Source organism: Chiloscyllium plagiosum, unplaced genomic scaffold (assembly GCF_037043375.1).
Source record: "Chiloscyllium plagiosum isolate Xiang-an unplaced genomic scaffold, Cpla_swu_hap1 HiC_scaffold_7, whole genome shotgun sequence".
Taxonomy (NCBI): domain Eukaryota; kingdom Metazoa; phylum Chordata; class Chondrichthyes; order Orectolobiformes; family Hemiscylliidae; genus Chiloscyllium; species Chiloscyllium plagiosum.
Window position 1 is genome coordinate 49,271,119 of NW_028270145.1, and position 22,170 is coordinate 49,293,288.

The 22,170-nt window shown below is 40.7% G+C and overlaps 1 protein-coding gene and 1 non-coding gene across 2 annotated transcripts in view; both read right to left on the minus strand.

Annotated features, from left to right (window-relative positions):
- Window positions 1–22,170, minus strand: part of agps (alkylglycerone phosphate synthase) — a 153,747-nt gene that overhangs the window by 130,077 nt on the left and 1,500 nt on the right. The gene's annotated exons all lie outside the window — the stretch shown is intronic.
- Window positions 7,221–7,292, minus strand: trnaa-ugc (transfer RNA alanine (anticodon UGC)). The gene has a single exon. It is a non-coding gene; the product is annotated as a tRNA-Ala (tRNA).

Below are 22,170 nucleotides of genomic sequence, written 5' to 3' on the forward strand. Positions count from 1 at the left end.
TTGGGACCTTCCGATCTTGTTCAGACAATCTTACATTCAGTTAATTGAATACCGGATATTCGCAGTTCCTCTGTAGATTGTACAAACTTCCAAGAGACAGACCCACCTTCTTTGCATAACAGGAAACAATAAACAGACTAACTTAAAGAAAGAGCATACACAGGTGCAAAGATACGGCAGCAGCTCAGAAGATTAAGTAGAATTAGAAACAAAGCATGACCAAAAATTAGGGGAAAAATTAGAGTTTTAGAGAAAGCTGTCCCAAAATAGAAAAATAGTTATGAAGAGGTTCAATAAATACTTTAAAAAAGAAACAATTAACCAACTGAGTGTTCATCCTATAAAGATGGAGACTGGAGAATTAATAATGGAAAACAAGCAAATGGCAAAATGGTATTTTGGATCAGTCTTCACCAGAGGATTAAACAACATTCCAGAAGCAGCAATAAACCAGGAAAAGGAGGTGGGGAGAAATCCAGAAAAATCACAATCACCAGAGTAGCAGTACTGAGTGCATTGTTGAAGCAGCAGGCTAACTAGTGTTCGGATCCCGATGGATTTATCCTAGGATTTTAAAAGAAGTGGCAAAAAAGATAGTTGACAGAGTCATAAGAATCAGTGATGTACAGCATGGAAATAGACCCTTTAGTCCAACTTATCCACACTGACCAGATATCCTAACCTAATCTAGTCCCATTTGCCAGCACTTGGCCCATATCCCTCCAAACCCTTCCCATTAATATACCCATCCAGATGCCTTTTAAACGTTGTAACTGTACCAGCCTCTACCACTTCCTCTGCCAGCTTGTCCCACACACACATCACCCTCTGCGTGAAAACTTTTTAAATATTTCTTGTCTCACCTTAAACGTATGCTGTGTAGATTAGATTACTTAGTGTGGGAACAGGCCCTTCGGCCCAACAAGTCCACACCGACCCTCCGAAGAGCAACCCACCCAGACCCATTCCCCTTCATTTACCCCATCATCTCACACTACGGGCAATTTAGCATGGTCAATTCACCTAACCTGTACATTTTTAGACTGTGGGTGGAAACTGGAGCACCTAGAGGAAATCCATGCAGACATTGGGAGAATGTGCAAACTCCACACAGACAGTTGCCCAAGGCGGGAATTGAACCCGGGTCTCTGGTGCTGTGAGGCAGCAGTGCTAACCACTGTGCCACCATGCCACCCACATGTAGTTTTGGAGTTCCCTACCCTTGGAGAAAAGACCTTGTCTATCATCCTATCCATGCCCCTCATGATTTTATAAACCTCTAAAGTCACCCCTCAGCTCCAAGGAAAATAACCCCAGCAGCAATATTCCAACAGTGGCCTAACCAATGTCATGTACAGCCGCAACATGACCTCCCAACTCCTGTATTCAATACTCTGATCAATAAAGGAAAGCATACCAAACGCCGCCTTCACTATCCTCTCTACCTGCAACTCCACTTTCAAGGAGCTATGAACCTGCACTGCAATACTCAATATTGTTCAGCAATACTCTCCAGGATCTTACCATTAAGTGTATAAGTCCTGTTAAGATTTGCTTTTCCAAAATGCAGCACCTCGCATTTATCCAAATTAAACTCCATCTGCCACTTCTCAGCCCCTCGGCCCATCTGATCACGATAATGTTGTAATCTGAGATAACCTCCTTCGTTGTCCAATTTTGGCGTCATCTGTAAACTTACTAACTATACCTCTAATGCTCACATCATTTATATAAATGAAGAAAAATAGTGGAACCAGCACCGATCCTTGTGGCACTCCACTGATCACAGGCCTCCAGTCTGAAAAACAACCCTCCATCACCATCCTCTGTCTAACTTTGAACCAGTTCTGTATCCAAATGGCTAGCTCTCCCTATATTCTGTTAGATCTAACCTTGCTAACCAGTCTCCCATAGGAAACCTTGGTCGAACGCTTTATATTCGTAAAGATCACATCTACCGGTCTGCCCTCATCAATCCTCTGTGTTACTTCTTCAAAAAACTCAAATCAAGTTTGAGAGACATGATTTCCCACGCACAAAGCCATGTTGACTATCCCTAATCAGTCTTTGCCTTTCCAAATACATGTACATCCTGTCCCTCAGGATTCCCTCCAACAACTTGCCCACCGCCGACATCAGGCTCACCGGTCTATAGTTCCCTGGCTTGTCCTTACCACCTTTCTTATACAGTGGCACCATGTTAGCCAACCTCCAGTCTTCTGGCACCTCACCTGTCCCTATCGATGATACAAATATTTCAGTAAAAGGCCCAGCAATCACTTCCGTAGCCTCCCAGAGTTCTAGGGTACACCTGATCAGGTCCTGGGGATTTATCCACATTTATGCGTTTCAAGACATCCACCAGTTCCTCTTCTGTATTATGGACATTTTTCAAGATGTCACCATCTATTTGCCTACATTCTATATCTTCCATGTCCTTTTCCACAGCTTGATAATCAGCTAGAAATCAAACCTGGTGCTTCTACCTCAGGGCAAAGACACTACCCTTCGTATGTCAAGCCCTTGTAATTGGCCAATATTGATTATAATTACACAGCTGGTTACAATCCTCTGGAATTTCACTGAAGTGCTGAATTTACATACAGAAACTTTTATGATCCCAATAAATGTTTCACCCTTATATCAATATGAAATAATTGAATTGTGATGATAATGCAGCCAGCAGCATTTGAATCAATGGTGGCAGGTCCATCTACAATCAGCTAAATTAACATAGGTCAGGAGGTAACCTTTGATCCTTCTACTCTATATGTCAATATTCCCCCTCGCAAATAAAAATAAAATAAAATAGGGTGGCACAGTGGTTAGCACTGCTGCCACAATGCACCAGGGTCCCAGGTTCAATTCCAGCCGCAGACGACTGTGTGGAGTTTGCACATTCTCCCTGTGTCTGTGTGGGTTTCCTCCGGGTGCTCCGGTTTTCCTCCCACAGTCCAAAGATGTGCAGGTCAGGTGAATTGGCCATGCTAAATTGCCCGTAGTGTTAGGTGCATCAGTCAGAGGGAAATGGGTCAGTATGGACTTGTTGGGCCGGGGCCTTTTTCCACACTGTAGGGAATCAAACTGTCGAGATTCAGCCTCTCCCTATAGCTCAATCCGTCCAACCCTGGCAACACCCTTGTAAATCTTTTCTGAACCCTTTCAAGTTTCACAACATCCTTCCTCTCGCAGGGAGACCAGAATTGCATACAGTATTCCAAACATAGCCTAAACAATGTCCTGTATAGCCGCAACATAACTTCCCCAACTCCCAGACTCAATGTACTAACCAATAAAGGCATGCATACCAAACAAGTCTTCATTTCCCTGTCTACCTGTGACTCCACTTTCAAGGAATTATGAACCTGCAATCCAACATCTCTCTGTTCAGCAACACTCCCCAGAACCTGCCCTGATTTGCCTTACCAAAATGCAGCACCTCACCATTTATTTAAAATTAAAATTCCACCTGACATTCTTCGGTCCATTGGCCCATCTGATCAAGGTCGCATTGTATTCTGCATTGCTTTTCATTTTCCAAACCTCCCTCGATTCAGAAAAGATGCCATGTATTTGGAATATAGCAAATGTAAACCTTCATGCAAAAAGGGAGGGGACAGAAAGCAAGAAACATCTGCCATTAAGAAAATGTTAGAAGCTATTACTGAAGAAGTTGTAGCAGAGCACTTGCTTAGGGTAATCAAGGCAGAGTCAACAAGGTTGTGAAAAGAAAATCAAATTTGACTAATTTACAAGAATTCTTTGAAAAGGTAACATCTAGTGTGCATACAGAGAAGCTGGTGGTTGCATTCATCTTATAGAAGACATTTGAGAAGCTACCACAAAGGTTATTGCAGAAAACAGGGGTCACGTATTGACATGGATTGAAGATTGGCATGAATGAGTCTTTTTCAGGTGGGCAAAATGCAATGAGTGGTGGGCCACAGGGAATGATGCTGGGGAGCAACCGTTTACAATTTATATGCCAAAGTTGCTGACAACAAAGATAAATAATAAATCTAGTTGTGACAAGGACACAGGGAGGTTATTAAAAAGATATGGATAGTTTAAGTAACTGGTCAACAATGCGGCACTCCAATAGGGTACAATATGGTAAAATGTGAAATTTTCCAATTTGGGAGCAACATGGTAGATGTTGATAAGACAGTTCCTCTGATGGGATAACTAAAAACAAGGAGTCACTTTTTAAGTAATTAGTCAGAGATGTACAACACAGAAACAGACTCTTTGGTCCAACTCATCCATGCCAACCAGATATCGCAACCGAAGGGTTCACAATTTAAAACAAGAGATCAGGTGTAATTTCTTGAGTGTCTTGAAGTTTTGGAAGTTTTATTCCTGAAAACAGTGGTGGAAGCAAAGTCCTTAAATTTTCTTTTAAGACAGAGGTAGATAGATTCTTATTGAGCAAGAGGGTGAAAGGTTAACAGGGGAGGATAGAAGGTGAGCTTGAAGTTACAATCAGATTAGCAATGATCTTCCTTATTGACTAGTGGTACAGGCTGCTGGGGGGGGGGGGGGGGGGGGAGGAGAGAGAATAGCCTACCCCTCTTCCTTTATCACATGCCCATATATTCCAGAGCTGCAAACTGCCAAACCCCAAATGTGGGCAGCTTAGTGTCAAATAGTGGGGTGCTGGAAAAGCATAGCAGATCAGGCAGCATCCAAGGAGCAGGAGAGTGCTGCCTGGTCTGCTGCTCTTTTCCAGCACCACACTTTTTGACTATCTCCAGCATCTGCAGTCTTCACTTTGTCTCATGGATAGGTGAGTGTTTGGAGTTGGCTGCCGAAAAGATACCCAAGAAATACAAAAGACAAGTTTTGCAGAGTTCAGATGATTTAATTCATATCAGCAAGTAAAGTTCAGACCACAAGTGTCAAGCAACAACCAGATCCAAAAATGTCAAACCTTCATACTTGGAACGTTTGTGACATTAAAACCCAATCATTAACATCAGGGTCACTACTGAAACTTACTAGACCATCAACATGTATACACAGGTTAAAAGTAAAAGCCAAATATTGGATATTCTAGAGAAAGTAATTCACCTACTGACTATACACTTCAAGTCCTCCCACCAAGCCATTATAACTTTATTTTGTTCATTCACTAAATGTGGGCAGTGTAGCAGGGGCCAGCATGAATTGCCCATTCCAATTAAGAGTTAGCCATTTGGTGGGGGACTGAACTTAAATGCAGATCAGGTAGGAATGGCAGATTGCCTTCCTTCAAGGACATTAGTGAACCAACTGGGTGTTTACATCTATTGACAATGGTTGCACAGTGACAACTGGGTCAGCTGTTTGCTCGATTATTATTAAATTCAAATTCACCATCTGCCTTGGCTTTGAATCCATATCATCCCCCCCCCCCCCCAAACATTAGCTGGGAGTTCTGGAGTACTAGCCCTCCCCTCTACAAACTTGTCAAGAGCATGATGACATTTGCCACTGCTTGGAATAACCCATCTCAAAAAAAAAACTCGAAGCCAAACCAACCAGGACAAACTAGCCACTCGATTGGCACCCACCAATAAGTATTTGAAAAGCTGAACACCATCAGCCCAAAGTCACCCATGTCACACACCACACTGAATTTAAATATATCAATTCCTCCATTGTCACTGGATCAAAATCTTTGAATTCCCTGTTCAACAGCACTCCAGGGGTGCTTTCCCCACATGGATGGCAGCACTTAAAGCAGCACCACTTTTGAGGGCAGTTAAGGATTAGGAAGAAATGTTGAGCTGCCTTGCGAATGAAGATAAAATTGCATCCCTCCTGCTTGTACACAAAAAGGATTGAAAGTAAATAATAAATTAAATTTGAGAGACAAATGTGACAACATATCAAACATAAATGTTACAACTGCAGAAACCATACATTGCTGCGACTAACAGGAAAACTGATACATTGCTATCTGATCTCCTGAGAACAGTATCCAATCCAAGTCTGAAGATACTGTACCTTGTTTAATGGTGCACAGTAAAGTATAAAGATTAGAGGTACTTTCTGCCATAATGGAGTATGTCAAGGTATACAAATATCATATACTACAGTAGATAAGTTGAAGCTGAACATGCTTGAAAACAAAAACTAGAAGCCAGCAGCTTTGATTAAATTAAATACATAGTTAAACTTTCAACTGTCCTTTTCTTTTAAAAGTGCTCCAAAGCAATTAGGATCCTAGTTTAATTAATACCAATGGAGTATTGGATAATGTAATGAGTAAGATGGTACTGGGTTTGAGTGATGTCAGGTGTAGAAACACTGGACAAGGATGTAAAAGGTATGGGAGAATGATAATTATGGGCCAGATACAATGTTCAAGTGCACTGGAAAACAATATCTAGGTTTAAGAGGGGAGAGGTAAAGATGGCAGCAAATTTTTGAAGAACAAATGAAAGTAGTACAATAGGAGTTTTGGTCAGATACAAGAGTGACATGCCTTCCATTCTACTTAAACCATGCAAGCGCATTTTTTACCAAAATCATTTTGCTCAATTGGCTTGATAGCTGGCGTGCAATACAGAATTATGTCAACTGCATAGGTTTAATTTCTGCATTGGCTGGGGCTACCATGAAGGATCTCCCTCTCAGCCTTAACTGACACCTGAGGCACCTCAGGTTAAACCAGCACCAGTCATCTCTCTGGAATGAGTCAGCAGCCCTATGGTCTGGTGAGACTATGGCAACTTTGCAGTATGTTCAGCTGTATAACACTTTGCATGGGCTATATTGTCATCATAGGTGAGCTAGAGTGTGTGTTATATATATAGACTAATAAGAGGTCCTTTAATAGTGGTTTCCAAATATTTTCCAACTATGACCTCTTTCAAAGCTTGAAAGTTGTTGTGGCCATTCAGTATGTGCACATGGGGTGGGGGGGCACAAACCCTCAGAAAGCATGCCAGTGGTCAGTTATGTGAAAAGGCAATTATCTTCTAACTGTTCTCAGGATTGGCCATAAACTAAGTTATCTCTTTGCTGTTAAAATGTAGCAAAAACAGAAATTGTTGGAGAAATTCAGCAGGTCTGGTTGCATCTGTGGGGAGAAAAACAGGTCACTGTTTCCAGGCCAGTGACTCTTGGAAGGGATGCTTCACAACATCGGAGCTTCTCATTAGTTTCTGGTTTTATTTCAGATAGACAATAGGTGCAGGAGTAGGCCATTCAGCCCTTCGAGCCTGCACCGCCAATGGAGATGCCGGGGATTGAACCCGGGGCCTCATACATGCAAAGCATGCGCTCTACCACTGAGCTGCATCCCCAGATCTCCAGCTCCTGCAGTTCATTGTTTTAGTTTAAGTGTAATTCCACTTTAGCAGTAGAATAATGCATCGTGCACTACAGCGTGAAACACTCCTTTCTCATCTTCCTACTCCCCGTAAACAATTTATCTAAGTTTCTAACAGCGATAATTATTCACCAAGGCCTTTTAAATCAGAAATCACGATGCAACAATTCTACGATAAAACTCAAATCCAACTTCCTTTTTACGGACAGAAGTTATTTTTCAATTCCCAAGGACTGTTTTTCCTCAAATGTCAAGTATGCAGTCACTATAAATTTCTGATCACTGTGGAATCAGTGTTCACTAAGCTGAAGCTACATACCTGTACCACTGTTATATCATTAGCATTACGTCACAATGGTACATGCATGTTCTTCTCTTCATCCAGATGGTGGCACTGTTGCACTGTTAAACACACCTCAGTTCTCAGTTTCACTGTAACATCATGATGAAAAAAAAATTGACCAATGTAACTTTCCCAGACAAAAATGCCAGTTTAAATAAACTGAAAGCTTTACACCTATAGATCTAAACTTAAACTGAAAGGGCTTACAAAATTCAGATTTACCCCAATATTTCTAGTGTGAAGTTTACTAAAGGGTAAAGTTAAAATATATTACTTAGTACTTTAGAAATTATAGTTGGTTAATGGTTTAAAGTATAGCACAGCATTTAGTTTAAAAAGCTTGCAAAAGCATGCAAAATAAGTCACTACACAAACGTAAAAAACAAACAATTAGTTTGAAAGACTATCTAAATTCAATAATCACACTGACAGGACACAAGATTACCAAATTTATTTTGGAAAAAAAATAATATTGGACCAACACAGCTGTTTAGGACAGCTTCTAAACAATAACCCAATAGCAATCTAAACTGATTAAAATCAAGATTATACTATGCATTTGTCAAACAAGCAATGAATGAAATTGACATGAATATAAATATTGAAACCAACTATTACACAAGTATTTTACACAAAATGAAAAGCAATTTTTCTGTGCACACAAAACCCACAGTTTTGAAAAACTTAGCTCAATCCAATAGGGGAGAAGAGCTACAATGAGTGCAAGATCATGGGAACTCTACCTTGCCCAGAACTTGTGGGCGGCACAGTGGCACATTGGTTAGCACTGCTGCCTCACAGCGCCAGAGACCCGGGTTCAATTCCCACCTCAGGCGACTGACTGTGTGGAGTTTGCACATTCTCCCCGTGTCTGCGTGGGTTTCTTCCAGGTGCTCCGGTTTCCTCCCACAGTCCAAATTGGCCATGCTAAATTGCCCGTAGTGTTAGGTAAGGGGTAAATGTACGGTTATGGGTGGTTTGCGCTTTGGCGGGGCGGTGTGGACTTGTTGGGCCTGTTTCCACACTGTAAAGTAATCTAATCTAATCTAATCTAAACTCCACAGCACTTGATGCTAACATGAGCTTTTCATAGAAAAGACATTTCTGAAAGTGAAGTACCCAATCATAGGGAAATTCACTAATTAGAGAATATTGGAACTGAGACAAATACATGCCCATACTTCGGAGATGCCGGTGTTGGACTGGGGTGTACAAAGTTAAAAATCACAACACCAGGTTATAGTCCAACAGGTTTAATTGGAAGCACACTAGCTTTCGGAGCGACGCTCCTTCATCAGGTGATTGTCACTCCGAAAGCTAGTGTGCTTCCAATTAACCTGTTGGACTATAACCTGGTGTTGTGTGATTTTTAACTATGCCCATACTTGGTCACTTGTAGAGGGCCGGTAACAGAGCACATGCCTCTGAGTTAGGAATGATTTATGATAGTACTGAGCACGGAACAAACTTTTTACTTCAAACGTTGCAATAGTATTAATGAGGACCACAGCAGATTTACTCAGAGATTTACAGGTTCCATCCAAAGTGGTATACAGTTTATACTCACTACTCAGATCTGAATCACAGTCCAGACAATTAAACTTTAGAAAGCAATCAAACATTTACAGTGTCATCCGAAAATCATTTTCCTGAAATAAGAAAAGCATTTTTTCTAAAAAATGAATAACCCAGTATAAAGCTGCTTTCGTATTTCTCTTTGGCTCCGAGGAAGAAAGTACAGAGGCATGCTATCTACATTTTCATATCCACTTTTTTTAAAAAGAAAATATGCCAAGTTTTTATGGAACTCGTGAATGAGTTGTTATTATAACCGTTTCAGATCTCACATCGTGACACTGCTTCATGATGTCAACATGCACAAGAGCTAGTGTAGGCACCAAGGGGCTGAAAGGCCTCCTACATCATAACAATTGTGATTTTGTTAGATATATCCATCATCATACTTATATAACATCACTACTTTATGTAAGCAAACTGCCAAAAATGCCAGTCAGCATACATGTGCAGTAAAGATTGAGCTCACATATACCCAGCAGCAGAGTGAGGCAAATCTCTCTCAGTTCTTCACCTAGCTGACAATGCAACAGCAGCCAGATATGGCAGTAAATGCCCTAGCTTTTTTCCCCCCCTATTCAAGGTCCCAGTTTATTGCTGCGCACTCAAATGCTGGAGTAAATATCCAATCTCAAGCCTATTTATTGTGCTAGCCTGTAATCGTGAACAATGTAGAATAATTACTGACTTATTGAGTAAAGTTCCAGAAAGCTAGAAATTTTATTCAGTACATAAACATCAAGTAGATCAGGCAAAACATTGAGATTCCTTTAATTAGTATTCAGAATATAAATCTGATTTCTAAACAAAGCAAGTGATTAAAAGTTAGATACAACTTAAACATGTTTCATTTGTAGCATTGTGGGTGGGTTCAGAATGGTCTATTCAGCTTGTCTATGAGATTGAAACTCCTCCAGTCTCGTGCAGAGGCAGCAAAGTGCAGATATGACAAATTCCTACACTTGACCATATCAGCCACTATAATATGAGCAGCTGGAAATTTGATCATGGTGGCAGGTCAGTAGCTATGGTGAGTTCAGCCATGTGGGATCAACATTCAGCTGTTCCATGACATATTTTCAACAGGTCAACATGATTTGTCGAATGCAGAGAGCCAGCTGTGGTGTGTTACCTTGCTTCTTGTTCACAAACTACACCACCAACTCTCAGTCCAAAAGAAAGAGTCAATGTATATGTCTCTCCCAGTCAGTGTACAACCTTTCCATTGGCAAGTCTTCAGTTACGCAACACAATAGAAGGACTATCATCTGCTCCTTCCTTTAATGAAAGGCATGACTTTCATTGCCTGAAAGATTAGTAGGAGCAGAAATGCCCATGATACAGACAAAATTAGATTTTCATCAGAAGAGCCATATGTTCAGAACAAAGAGCCGCAAAGTGGGATCAAATCAAATGATGTGAACAAGGATAAGATTTTTCAAATCAAGATGTTTCACTGGGAGACAAGGTAGGTGGTCAGCAAGCAGTTAGGTGAATGAGATCTGGTGCAAGTTAAGTCACATGTTGCAGCATTTTGTATAGCCTCAAAAAGTGTACAGTGGAGAAAGCCAGCCAAAATTGTTGAAATAGTCAAGTCTAGAACAAAAAGACAAATGAACAACAACAGATGAACTGATACAGAGCTAATGTTTGAATGAGAAATAGACAGTCTTCCTTCATGATGGCATGATTTAGATTGGAAGCTCATTTCTGGTAAGGTTTGCAAATAGGCTCATCAGTATGAACATTTATCTATTAACACTACAGGGATTCCTGCCTGGCACACGACTACAGTTACATGCTTGTTTGGAAATCATGTACTTAGAGTTACTGTTCCAAATTAATTTGACCTATTTTTAAAAAATTCTTCACAGAATTGACCCACATCCATCTGCTTCTATTTGAGATCAAAATCCCAAAGTACAATTAGATATATTAACAGTTGTGACAAAAAGTATAAAATGCATGAAATGGAGCTTCCTACTGGCACAATCAGATTTGGAGAGCATTCTTTACAACTGGATTTGTCTACTCTTAGAAAAATCTCTTGCAAATGGAATTTGATATAACCAAGTGTGAAGTTGTCCATTTTTTAAACATGAACAGGAGGACAGGAAGATGCTGACTAGGAAGCGGTGGAAGTAGATAATGGATTCAAATGAAAACTAGATTTTGTTTCAGTGAATAATCTGGGACAGAGATATAAGTAAAATCACATATAGCAGTATTGTATAGAGCGTTTTGTACAGCTTCAGCATATTCTCATGGCTCTGAAACTCAATCCCTCTACTAATAAAAGCTAACACACCTTATGCCTTCTTAACAGCCCTGACAGCCTGGGTGGCAACTTTCAGGGATCCAAGTACCTGGACACAGATTTCTCTGCTCATCTAACATTACCAAGAATCTTACCATTAGCCCAGTACTCTGCATTCCTGTTACTCCTTCCAAAATGAATCATCTCACAATTTTCTGCTTTAAACTCCTATTTCCACATCTCAGCCCAACTCTACAGCTTATCAAGTCCCTCTGTAGTCACAACATCCTTTGGCACTATCCACAACTGTACCAACCTTAGTGTAGTCCACAAACTTACTAACCCATCCTTCCACACCCTTATCTAGGTAGTTTATAAAAATGACAAACAGCAGTTGTACCAGGGCGGCACGGTGGCTGGGTGGTTAGCACTGCTACCTCACAGCACCAGGGACCAGGGTTTGATTCCCATCTCGGGCGACTGTCTGTGTGAAGTTTGCACATTCTCCCCGTCTCTGCGTAGGTTTCCTTCAGGCTTCCAGTTTCCTCCCACAATCCAAAGATGTACAGGTCAGGTGAACTAAGTTGCCCATAGTGTTAGGTGCATGAGGTAAAGGTAAATATTAGGTAGGGGAATGGGTCTGGGTGTGTTACTTTTCAGAGGGTCAGTGTGGACTTGTTGGGCCAAATGGCCTGTTTCCATACTGTAGGGAATCTAATCTAATCAAAACACATCTTTGCAGTACAACACGAGTAACTGAACACCAGGATGAATATTTCCCATCAATCACCGCCCCCTGCTCGCCAATTTCTGATCCAAACTGCTAAATCAACCTTAACCCCATGCCTCCTTATTTTGTGCAATAGCTTATCATGAGGAACCTTATCAAATGCCTTACTGAAATCCACATACATCACATCAATGGCATTACCCTCATCCACCTGTTTGGCCAGGTCGACTATCCCTAATCAACTTATTCCTCTCTAGATGGTTATAAATCCTATCTCTTATAACCCTTTCCAACACTTGACTCACAATCAAAGGAAGGCTCACAGGTCCATAATTTCCAGGGTTGCCTCTATTCCCCTTCTTGAACAAGGGAACAACATTTATTATCTTCCAGTCTTCTGGCACTATTCCTGTAGACAATGACAACATAAAAATCAAAGCCAAAGGCTCTGCAATCTCCTCCATGGCTTCCCAGAGAATCCTAGGCTAAATTCCATTCGGTGCTGGAAAAGCAAAGCAGGTCAGGCAGCATCCAAGGAGCAGGAAGTACAATGTGTGAATGGGGGTGGGGATGGAGGCAATAGGTCAGAGGGAAGGGTGGAGTGGATAGGTGAGAGGGGAGATTGGCAGGTAGGATAGATCATGAGGACAGTGCTGAATGGAAGATTGGAACAGAGGTAAGGGGGGGGGGAAATGAGGAAATTGGAGAAGTCCACATTGATGCCCTGTGGTTGAAGTAATTTCTGCCTTAAATCCCATCTCTCTTCCTACTTATACCATTGGTGCTTATGTGGACCATGACTTGGGGCTGTTCCATTACCCCCGCAAGAACCCCAAAAGCACGATCAGAGACATCACGAACTTGAATACATTTTTCTTGCATTATCCCATATCCCTGACCTTAACATTTAGAAATTTTCAAATCCATTTGAAATTTCAACACTTTCCAACTTCCCATTATTTACAAACTACTTAGGATTTGTTTTTCTTGCCTAACTAGATAATCTCATTTCTCCAGATAGTGTTCTGCATGCCAAATGTTTGCCCCTCACACATAGCCTACCCAAATCCCCCTGAAGTGGCACTACATTCCCCTCAAAACTCCCACTGCCAAATAGTTTTGTGTCATCTGCAAATTTGGAAATCGGCGCACACAAATCAATGAAACAGATAGTCAAAAGCTGGGACCTGAGCATTGATCTTTGCTGCACCCAACTAATCAGAGCTGGCCAATCTTGAAATGACTTATTTCTTCCTTCTCTCTATTAATCAATTCTTCATATATGTCAGCATGTCTCTCCTCCACCACCACCGTGGCCACGCCCAATCCGATATGCTCTAATTTTGTTTACCATAGAATGTGGGAGGCCAGCCTGGAATGCATCAGAATAATCCAGTCCACACCTAACAAATGCATGGATGAGGCATTTCGAAGATTAGATGGACATTATTACACAGGCGGAAATATTCGATTTGCATAATGGCACTGAGGTGTGGTCAGATACTTATCACAAGTTAAATATGACAAGGTCACTTGGTCATGTCTTAAATAGTTGCCAGGGCAAGACAGTTAGCAAGTTGTGAACAGATTTTGTGCTAAGTATCAAAAAGAAAATGGATTCCTTCAATCACAACTTTTAGTTGTGAAAAAAGTTTTGAGCATCCACCACTGAGTGGCAGACAAGCAGTTTAACTTGTTTGGGACAGTGGAGGAGTAAGATGATGATGCAATGGTGCAACAGTAGAGGTGGTATGAGAAAAGTTTAAATGTATAGTAGTCACAAACCTGGTTGGTTCATAATAATGCAGTGTTCATACACCGACACTCATTAATAAAAACACAAAACTGTAATTTGTGCATTGAAATGCCTTCACCTGAATTTTGTACATACATATGGTTAAGACGTAACATCCTACAGTGAGTGTCATGGAAATAAATACAAGGTTAGTCAAGGTGATCTAACAATTAAAATTTAACAAATTTTAAAAAGGTTAAGGAACTTCAGCAGGGTGGCGTACTATAACTGAAGGCATTGTTTTCTGTACTACTATCAGAAACAATGTACAGCAGACCTGACAAAAATACAAAATATGTTTTGATATACAGTTGTGTGTTATATAATGACACTTAGTTTGGAGCACATGGTGGGGGGGGGGGGGGGGGGGGGGAAGAAGAGAGGAAAGGGAGAAAACACAGTCAAACACCATTCAGAAATTAAGGATTGTTCATGGTCTATGAATCATCAGACTTTGCTTTACCCCAGTCTAAAACACTGACCTGCCATCCATTGTTTTATATTGAATTACAGGAATTTAAATGACAAGACTAACAAGTTTATCCACTTTAGGTAAATGTATCAGCGAACTTCAAAAAGAAAAGGAAAGTTTTTCATGTTTATTAGATTTTTGTTTTTTCTGTGGCTATAACCTTTATTTCACTCATTTTTAAAATAGTATTTTGAACAAGTCACAAAATGATCTATAAATAAGGGAATAGTCATAACAAATATATGCCTGGTTTGGTAGCAATGAATATCAGTAGCGACAGTAGTCAATGGATTTGGGTGTATCTCCAGGGTTATTTTGGTTATAAAAGGAAATACCTTCTTTGCATTATTAATGCAGAACCACTTTCCTCTAAAAAAAAATGAGCATCCAAAAACAGAGAACCTACTGATTATTTTGAAAAGCAAACAGACAGTAAATGTAACATTTGTCTTAAATTTGCGCTTATGGTGCATTTGTTTCATATAAATTCAGGTCTTATTTACGCCGAAATTTGCACTCTTACTAAGACCGAGTATAGGAGTTTGGAAGATTTATGCTGAAGTTGTGCAGGGCATTGGGGAGGCCTTTTATGGAATACCGTGTCCAGTTCGGGTCACTCCTTTATAAAGGAGGAGATTATTAAGCTGGAGAGGGTTCAGAAAAAAAATTTACCAGGATGTTGCTTGGAATGGAAGGTTTGAGGTAAAAAGAAAGGCTGGATGGGTTTGGATTTTTTCCACTGGAGCTTACGAGGTTGAGGTGAAACCTAAAATAGAAGTTTATAAAATAATAAGGGGTATAGATAGGGTTAATGGTAGCTGTCTTTTCTCATGGGGGATTTGAAGACTAGGAACAACATTTTTAAGGTGGGAGATTTACAAAAGACAAACAGCAAATCTTTGCAGAGGGTGGTTTGCGTGTGGAACTAACTTCCTTAGGAAATTACAACATTTAAAAGACATTTGATGGGTATATGGCTAGGACATGTTTGAAGGGCCAGGAGCAGGTGGGACGAGTTTTGTTTGGATTATGTTTGGCAGGGATTGAGTAGACCGAAGGGTCTGTTTCTGTGCTATAGGACATAAAGATTGCAGGTTTGGGAAGGGATTGAGAAACATCCAGAACACCAATCCACTGAAACTTGTATTTCAGACAATTATTATTTACATAAATATTGCCAAAAAGATTTCTTGCAAACTTGCAAAGATCATCTTAGAAGCCAAAGTGCATAATAAAAGGGCTGCTGGGAAAAATAAACCCGGTAAAGGCAGCACAGACCTATTCTGAATATTAGTTTACAAACATGATCCACATCGACTCTCCAAAGAGCAAACCACCCAGGCCCATTCCCTACTACTCTACATTTATCCTGACTAATGCACCTAACCTACACATCCCTGAATACCATGAGCAATTTAGTATCCAATTCACCCAACCTGCATATCTTTGGATTGTGGGAGGAAACCAGAACACCAACTGGAAACCCTCTAGACACGGGTAGAATGTGCAATCTCCACTCCTGAGGCTGGAATCAAACCCGGGTCCCTGGCACTGAGAGGCAACAGTGCTAACTACTAAGCCACCATGCTGGCCTCATCTAGTCCCATCATCAGCAATTGGCCCATATCCCTCTCAACCCTTCCCAATCATATACATATCCAGATGCCTTGTAAATGTTGTAGTTGCACCAACCTCCACCCACTTCCTCTGGCAGCTCACCCCATAGATACACCAAACTCTGCATGAAGAGGTTGCCCCTTAGATTCCTATCAAATTTTCCCCTTCCTCACCCTAAACCTGTGCCCTCTAGTTCTGGACTCCCACACCCCAGGGAAAAGACTTGTCTATTTACCTTATCCATGCCCCTCATGATTTTATAGACTTTTATAAGGTCATCCCTCAGCCTCCGTCAGTTCAGGGAAAACAGCCCCAGATGCTGCCAGACCTGCTCAGCTTTTACCAGTGTTTTCCCTTTTTGTTTCTGATTTACAGCATCCACAATTCTTTTGTTTTTTTTCTTGCAAATTCAAGCCCAATTTGTCAATCTTCCTTGATCAGTCAGTCACACCATCCAGGAATGAGTCTGGTGAACGATTGCTGCACTCCCTCTATGGTAGTAATATCTTTGAGGTAAGATAACCAAAACTGCACATTGTACTCCAACTTCAGTTTAACCAAGCTTGTACACAATAAAAACAAGATTTCACAACTTCTGCACTCAAATTGTCCTGCAATAAAGGCTAGCATTCCATTTGCTTTCCTAATAGCCTGCTCCATCTGCACGTTAGCCTTCCGTGAAATTTCAACAAAAACAGAGGTCCTTTGTACAAATATCTCTTGCCATTTAAGAAATACTCCACATAATTTTTCCCACTAAAATAGATCATCTCACATTTTCCACATTATATTCAACCTGTCATTCTAGCCCATTCAGTACATCTGTCAAAAATCTCCTGTAGAACACTATGAAGCCACCTGATGTCTTTCTTACAACACACAAAGCCTATAGGCTACCAATTTGCAGACATTACATTTGGTCCCTACATCCAAATTATTGAAATAGATTGTGACCAACCCTTGCAGTGTCATTAGTCAGAGTCTGCCAATCTCATTTTCTGGATTAAGACTTGAATTCAAACTTCAAACAGACAGGGACTGAGCCAAGGCTGTCTTCCATGCAATGAGTAAAATAACAGGATTAATTGTTCTTTGTGAGAGGACAGACTCACCTATTTTGAACAGTCACTAACAATAGAAAACAATGAAAATTATGCCAGGATGTACTTCAAGAAACCTCACATTAAAGAGACACTTAATTAAAGTCCAATAACTACCTTAAGTGACAAAGTAAAATAAAATCTACCAAGACATAAACACAACATCCACAAGAGAGATGTAATATTGCATAGAATAGTCCTGGTAAAATGAAGAGTAAACCAATAAACGAAATAGACATTTCAGAGGATTCGACAATATGCTGGTCAACTTAAACAGGGTTTCTCATGTAAGGGACAAGAAAATGGTTAATACAATGACAGACAGATGCTAAATGTACAACTACATATTTCACCCCCCTCAAAAACCTTAAAAATCACAACACCGGGTTATAGTCCAACAAGTTTACTTGGAAGCACTAGATTTCAAAGCACCGCTGGTGCTGAGATTTTTAACTTTGTACACCCCAGTCCAACACCGGCATCTCCAAATCATCTCAAAAACCTTGCTTGATATCCCATTTCACTCAGGATAAAAAGCTTGAGATGCATATTCTCAAGGAAATTTCACTTTGGTTATCAATTAACACCCAGTTGTTCTATTACTTGCAGCATATGGCACAAATGCAACTATGCTTGAAAATAGAAAATTAATATTCTTATGCTTCTGTAAGAAGCTTCCTTACACTCTACATGTGACAGAACATGATCCTGTTCAGTTCTTACTGTTTGTAACTCAGTAATTTAAAACCATTACTTTGCATTTATTTTTCATTATCAGTCATCAATAAAACAGTAATTAGAGGAAGGCACTTTGCACAAACCAAGTGACGGTGAATAAAATGTTTTTTTAAACTTCTTACCTTTTGAATGGGTAAATGTGACAAAAAATGCAATCAAAGATCAGAATTAGTTTTATTCCACAAATGACGTGATCTCTTCAACCAAGAAAACCAGCTCCAAGCAGAAACAGAATCAGAGGTCTACAGGACAGAAAGAGGCCTATCTGCCAATCAAAAACAACCACTTAACTATTCTCTTCCTAATTTCCAGCACTTGGCCCATTGCCTTAGCACACAAATATCCATCTAAATACTTAAAATGTTGAGGGTTTCTACTTCTACCACTCTTATAGGTAGTGAGTTCCAGATTCCCACAGCCCTCTGGGTGACAAAGATTTTCCTCACATCCCCTTACCTTAAATCTACTTCCTCAGTCATTGATCCCTCCAGCAAGGGGCCTAGTCTCTTCCTGTCTAAGACCTTCAATTTTATACACGTACCCCCTCAGATTCCTTTGCTTCAAGGAAAATAGTCATAGAGATGTACAGCACAGAAACAGACCTTTCGGTCCAACTCATCCATGCCGAACAGATATCCCAACTCAATCTCGTCCCACCTGCCAGCACCTGGCCCATATACCTCTAAACCCTTCCTATTCATATACCCATTCAGATGCCTTTTCAATGTTGCAATTGCACTAGCCTCCACCACTCCCCGAGCCCATGCCCCTCATGATTTTGTAGACCTCTATAAGGTCACCCCTCAGCCTCCAACGCTCCAGGGAAAAACAGCCCCAGCTTATTCAACCTCTTCCTAGAGCTCAAATCCTCCAACCCTGGCAACGTCCTTGTAAATCTTTTCTGAACCCTTTCAAGTTTCACATATTTCCAATAGGATGGAGACCAGAATTGCACGCAATATTCTAACAGTGGCCTAACCAATGTCCTGTACAGCCAACTCTCCAGCCCAGGCAACATCCTGGTAAGTCTCCTCTGCATCCTCTCCAGTGCAATCACATCCCTCCTTTAATGTGGATTCCAGAAATGCACGCAATACTGCAGCTGTGCTCTATCTAACTTGGTATACAGCTCCAACATAACCTCTCTGCTTCTATACTATAAGCCTCAGCTAATCAAGGGAAGTTTCTCATATGCCTTCTTAACCACTTCACCTACTTTTAAAGTATCGCCCACTACTTTAAGAGACAAGTAAACATACACACCGAAGTCCCTCTGATGCTTGGTGTTTCCCTTACCTTGTCTGTCCTGCCCAGATATCACATTCAGATAGAATTCTCCATGCAACTGATTAGCCCATCCATATTCCCCTGTAATCTAAGGTTTCCTCCTCATTATTTGCCACCCCACTGATTTTTGTGTCATCTGCAAATTTACCAAAGTTCAAGATCCAAGTTCTAAATCTTTAAAAGTATGCTCCAATAAGGGTATCAACACTGATTCCGATGGAAGCCCCACTTGACACAGGCTTCCAGTCACAAACCACCAACCCCCCCTGAAAACCATCAGCTTCTGCTTCCTGCCATTCAGCTAATCGTGGATCCAATTTGTCAAATTTCCTTCGATCACATGGACTTGTACCATTGCTATCAATCTTCCATGCGAGACCTTATCAAAAGCCTTGCTGATGTTCAACAAGAACACAGAATGCATTTCCCTTATCTACACACCTCGTTACTTCTTCAAAAAATTACATCAAGTTAGTTAGACATAACCTCTCCTTCACAAAACTATGTTCACTTTTCTTGATAAAGCCTGGCCTTTTCAAGTGCAGAATATATCTGTCCCTCAGAATTGCTTCTAAGTTTCCTCAGAGGCTAGACAGAGTGGCCTGTAGTTTCCCGATTTATCCCTTGCTCCCTTATTGAAAAATATCACATTGACAGTCCTTCAGTTCTCTGATTCCTTCATGGCCAGAGAGAAATGGAACATTATTACTAGTACTCCCATTTCTTTCCTTGCCCTATTCAACTGCCTGGGATACATTTCATCAAGCCCTGGAGATTTATCTACTTTAAGCCAACGAGACCACTCAATCTCCTCTCTGTCAATGCTAATTTCTTTGCACACAATCTTTCTCCCTGATTTCTATACCCATAACCATCCCTCTCACTAGTGAACACCAAACCACGGATTCACTTAGAACCCTCCCTTCAGCCTCTGGCTCCATGCACAAATCACTATGATTCTTAAAAGGACCCTTTCCCAAGTATACACTCTCCCTATTTCATTTTGCTGACAGATTAACCTAAAAGGATCTGTTCCTAGTCTACTCTGGCATAATCATACATATTGGGCTTCAGATTCTTGACTGACAGGTGAGACAAAAGTGAAAAGGGATAAACAGAAACAGCCATTGCCTTATTAAATGGTTCAAGGTGTTGAATGGGTTATCTCAGTAAGATGATGATAACTTGGCTTAAAGTGTGAAGATGCTTCCATGACAATAGTTAGATAGGATCTTTCAGGATTTTGGCTCAGCTACAATGAAAACTTAAAGCCAAAAAGAGGCTGATCAAAGACAGGCAGGTTTTGGGATGATTGTGCTCCCAAACACCAATTGTTCCTCGAGGAGTCAGAGTTTGGGGTTTGGAAGGTGCTCCAACAGTTGCCTTGGTGAATTGTAGCAATGCATTCAAGACAGCTACACTTATGTATTACACTATTCCAAAGATTATGATAGTGGATGTTCGATGCCTGATTATGATCAAGCAGACTATTTTGTCTTACATAGTGTTGATGCTTCCTCAGTGTTGTTACAACTGCATTCTTTCAGGCAAATGAAAGTATTACATACACATGACCTGTGTCTTGTAGGTGGGAGAGGAGTCAAGCACTCATTTCCAACTACTGACCTCATGTGGGGCAATTGCTGAGGATTAAGGATGACTTACCTTGTGGGCGGCACGGTGGCAAGCACTGCTGCCTCACAGCACCAGAGACCCGGGTTCAATTCCCACCTCAGGCAACTGTGTGGAGTTTGCCCATTCTCCCAGTGTCTGCGTGGGTTTCCTCCGGGTGCTCCGGTTTCCTCCCACAGTCCAAAGATGTGCAGATCAGGTGAATTGGCCATGTTAAATTGCATATAGTGCTAGGTGCAGGGGTAAACGTCGGGGAATGGGTCTGGTTGGGTGCGCTTTGACAGGTCGATGTGGACTTGTTGGGCCGAAGGGCCTGTTTCCACACTGCAAGTAATCTAATCTAATCTACCGCCACTCCCAAGTATTAGTCTCCGAGATGTCTACACGAGTTGGCAGGTGGGTTTGAAGGGTTGGGTAGACTAAGTATTTGGAAGTTTATGCATGCTCTCACATGCTTTAATCTTATTCTGCATTGTCCCAAAATCTCTCCATGGGTTCAGCATCTTCCAAAATAAACATTTTTCATCTTGGTTAGGCACAACTTACGGACTTGGAACAATGTGGACAATTGACCTTTGCAGGGATACTTTGAGAACATCCCCAAATGCATTTCTGCTGTCCTTCTGGGTGTCTCTTACCACAAATAAGTTTGAATAGAACACCTGAATTGGCAGTCCAATCTTTGACATATGATCGGATCCATTAGTTGACTTGTGCCTTGATGCTAGGCAAATTGACTTGGGAGGTGACTCTGTTGAACCTTCTGTAATAAATTCTGGATCAGAAATATTCCTGGTGAATCTCAAAGTGAGCAATGGCAAACGGTTACATACATTTATGAAGACATTCATGCTAACTCCTTAAATCACTTTGCTAAAAAGACTAAAGTAAGTTGATGGGACCACTTTTGTTCAAGTCAGACTTACATTGCTTTACATGCACTTAAAATGCAGGAAAATACATTCAGAGAATCATGGTACTTCAGACAATGAAAAATAAACATATATAATGTTGATTAACATGAAAAGATTTCACAATGAATCTATTAGACAGCTGTTGTTAATTCTCTGGAATTCCAGGAATGTTCTCATAATTGTTAACTAATATATAACTAACAGTAATATTGAACTGAACCACCAGTCTTATACAAAAGCTCAAAATGCAATTTAGATTTTTGACACACCAGACGATAATTTAATATCAGGATTTAGTTAAAAAAAACATGCAATCTTCACCAGTCAGTTGCATGTCACCTATAATGGCTGATAATATATGCTGTATTTTTTGCAATCAACTTTGGAGTATC